At 45.3% G+C, this 3,824-nt stretch overlaps 1 protein-coding gene across 4 annotated transcripts in view; it reads left to right on the top strand.

Moving 5' to 3' along the window:
• Positions 1–3,824, top strand: part of LOC102498578 (F-box only protein 17) — a 42,228-nt gene that overhangs the window by 14,425 nt on the left and 23,979 nt on the right. For all 4 annotated transcript variants that reach the window (XM_006161738.3, XM_014592943.2, XM_014592944.2 and 1 more), the window contains exon 2: positions 543–666. The gene's annotated coding sequence lies outside the window, so the exon portion shown is untranslated. The remainder of the gene's footprint in view (positions 1–542; positions 667–3,824) is intronic.

The raw sequence follows: 3,824 nt of genomic DNA, 5'->3' as shown, positions 1-3,824 counted from the left end.
TGTTAAGCCACTGGGTCTGGGGTCCGACCTGCGGTAGTCTACATGGGAGTCCAGCGACATAGCCATTACGCTAACTGCTGGTCCCGGGACCTAGTGGTTTTAAAAACATGCCGGGCAACTGTGCATGCATTCCTGAAATCCTGAAAAGAAAGAGAGATGGAGGAGAGAGATTGCAGTGTGACCGTTCCCCATGGGGGTGCTTTCTCCTCTCCCTCTCTCGCTGTAGCAAGCATATGCCCCCTCTAGCAAAAAATAAGAATAATAACCTCCCCTAAATACACGCACACTCCCACACTTGCCGGCAGCAGGCAGTGCCAGCCTCACCTGCTCTATACACTCCCAGCTAGTCGTTGGCATTCGGCTGTGGGCATGGTGCATGATGGCTACGAGGTGCCTGTGGCCCTTGCAGAGTATCCCATTTTATACATGTAGGCCCTCCTTAGTCACAGGGCATACGTCCCAAGTGGGTGCCTCTACCAGCCCCTGAGCATGTTTTTTCCTATACCGTATACCTAAGGGCTCATAAGGTACATTTCTTGAAGGTCCCTGCTCCCTGAAGTCTCTCTGCCCTCATCGTATGAGGGGGCCACCGCTAGCCCAGAGGCGCCTCGTTCGCCAGTGACCGACCCATCCCTAAGAAGAGCAGACCCAAGCAACCTAACTCTGGTGAGTCTCACATCTGTGCCTGGCAAACTGATGTGCTTGCTTATAAATCGTGCCTAATTACTAATGCAACTGATAACCACCCGGGTCTCTTTTTTTTAATTAATTAATTTATTATCATAATCTTGTTTATATCACATTGAATCATATAACTTTACAGTGTATTACATTTGTTTTACCAGAAGGAATACCATGCATATCAGTCAATACAGAGATATTAAAATCCCCATCTTCATCATCCAATAGCTTTTCATTTTTTCCTCAATAATTATTATTATTATTTCTTTAATTTTTTTTGAGAGTTTTCTGCTATAGGGCGCATGCTCTCGCCAGAAAGACGGAGAGACAGAGAGACAAAAAGCGAGAAATCACCCCCCAAGGGGGATGGCCACGTCACAATCCCTTCTCTTCCATTCTCCTCTTGGGATCTTGGGCATGCACGCACATGCGCCTGGCATGAGTTTAAGCCACGAGGTCCGGGACTTGAACCACGGTCGGCTACATGGGAATTCAGCAACATAGCCATTATACTAACTGCTGGTCCTTATTTCAATATTTTTTTAAAACAATCCCTATTCATCATTTTGCTTGTAAAAAGACTTTACCCAATATAAAATACTTCTCAGACCAATCCAGTTGAGAAAACTATACACATCATCAACAGGTAATAAACCATTTCTGTGTCTCACTCATGCCTCTCTTTTGTTCTCTTGCTATCTTTCTCTGTACTCTTCCCTTCTCCTTCTTCCACACTGTCTTATCCACATTAACTATTTTCACTGCTTTTATGCCCTCCAATATTTTGATCTCTACCTTAGAGTGCGGATAGTCGGTATATATTGAGTGGATACATACAGTATCTTTCTTTCATAGCCTGGCTTACTTCACTCAGCAGTAGATCCTCCATATCCGACCACTTTCTATCAAATGCCAGGGTCTTGTTTTTTACCCAGGTCTCTCACATCTGCTTCTGTGACTTTAGTCTTGCTATACCGGGTAAAGACGGTATCAGGGGACCAGCAGTTAGCGTAATGGCTATGTCGCTGGACTCCCACGTAGTCGACCGCGGTTTGCGCCCCGGACCCGGTGGCTTAAAACTCACGCTGGGCGCGTGTGCGTGTGTGCCCAAGATCCCGAGAGGAGAACGGAGGAGAAGGGATTGCGGCGTGGTCATCCCCCTGGGGGGGTAATTTACCGCTTTCTGTCTCTCTGTCTCTGTCTGTCTGGCGAGCACACACGCCCAAAAGCAAAAAAAAACTCTCCCCGGAAAATAAAAAAAGACGGTATCAGGATTTTTACTGGAGCCACACAGCACTTGCCTGATACAGGCTTCTTTCTTTCGTTAATGAAACCTTAATCAATTTGTTTAAAAGTAATAACAGCCGGCATGAATCGAGCATTGAGCATTCATTGGCGCGTGCATGGCAGAAGCATTAGATCGTCGGAGGCTCTTAACCCAGGGGCGACCTGGAAGGATTCTTACGCCCATTAAACAAGATGATGATGGGATTCAATGAGATGATCCAGCTTAAATGCTGAGCACAGTAGCTTAATCAGGGCCAATAAATGTCACCACATGACATAGCATAGCTGAAGTAGCTGCTCATCACTTTTTTATGATGTGTCATGATAATAATAGCAACTAACATAACTTGGTGTTTAATATTAAATTAATATCCCTCTTCTATATTGAGCTCCTAGGGGCTTTTCTTAAGTGCTTTGCAAATATTAACTCATTTCATCCTCACAACAACCCTGTGAGGAATGCCTCATGAGCATCCCTGTTTTCAGAAGAGGAAACTGAAGCACAAACAGATTAAGTACTTGGCCATGGCCACATGAGGGGACTTTGAAAAGTTCGTGGGGGGACCAGCAGGTGGTGTGGTGGTTAAGTTGCTGGACATGGCTGACTGCAATTCAAGTCCCAAAGCTGCTAGCTCTCTCTCTGTCTCTCTTTGTCTCTCTCTGGTGAGCGCACGTGCCCTATAGCAAATTAAATGATCATAATCAGTAAGATTAAATATTTTTTTAGTTGCATGCACTCTCCAGGGAGAGAGAGAGAGAGAGAGAGAGAGAGAAAGGGTTTTGTTTTCATTTTTGTCATAGGGGATGTACACTCCTCAGGAAGAAAAAGAGAGAGAGAGACAGAGAGAGGGAAAATGAGAAGTCACCCCCTCCCCAAGGGGGATGGCCATGCACACTAGAATCTCCTCTTGGGATTTTAGGCAGCCACGTACATGTGTCCATCATGATTTTCAAGCCATTGGGTCTGGGACTCTAACCGCGGTCAGCCATGTGGTAGTCCAGCACCTTAACCACTATGCCACCTGCTGGCCCCAAATAAGTAAGTCTTATTTTTAATAATATGGAAACATGAAATTAAAGAGTTTAACTTGGTGCAAAAAATAAAAGCCAAGCTTAGTTGTTTTTTTTTTTTTTTTGAGGGGGGTTTTTTTATTTTATTTTTAAATTTGCTATAGGGTGCATGTACTTACCAGAGAGAGAGAGAGGGAGAGAGAGAATGAGAAAGCACTTTTAATGGGAATGACCACCCCTTCTCCCTTCTCCTCTTGGGATTTTGGGTATGCACACACATGGATTGTGGCATGATTTTCTTTTTCTTTTTTTTCTTGGAGAGATCTCCTCTATAGGGCACGTGCGCTGACCAGAAAGACAGAGAGAGACATAGAGACAGAAAGTGAGAAATCACCCCCCCGGGGGGATGGTCACACCGCAATCCCTTCTCCTCCATTCTCCTCTCGGGATCTTGGGCACGCACGCACACGCGCCCGGCGTGAGTTTTAAGCCACCGGGTCCGGGACGTAAACAGCGGTTGACTACGTGGGAGTCCAGCGACATAGCCATTACGCTAACTGCTGGTTCCCTGTGGCATGTTTTTCACGCTGCCTGGTCCAAGACTTTATTTTTTCTTTTTCTTTTTCTTTCTTTCTTTTTTTTTTTTTTTTTTTTTTTTTTTTTTTTGATAATACACATTTTCCATGAGCTTTTTGAAGACCTGCCACAAAACTAGTAAGAAGCACAACTGGGACTTGGACCAGGCAGGCTGGGTTGGTCCAGGACTATGCTTGCCTCAGAGGCAGCTGGGCCTCCGAGACTGAAGTGAAATGTTCCTCACTCCGTCTTGAGCTGGTCACTGAGTT

This window comes from Tupaia chinensis, unplaced genomic scaffold (genome assembly GCF_000334495.1).
Source record: "Tupaia chinensis unplaced genomic scaffold, TupChi_1.0 Scaffold138910_1, whole genome shotgun sequence".
Lineage (NCBI taxonomy): Eukaryota > Metazoa > Chordata > Mammalia > Scandentia > Tupaiidae > Tupaia > Tupaia belangeri.
This window is presented reverse-complemented; position numbering and strand designations above follow the sequence as displayed.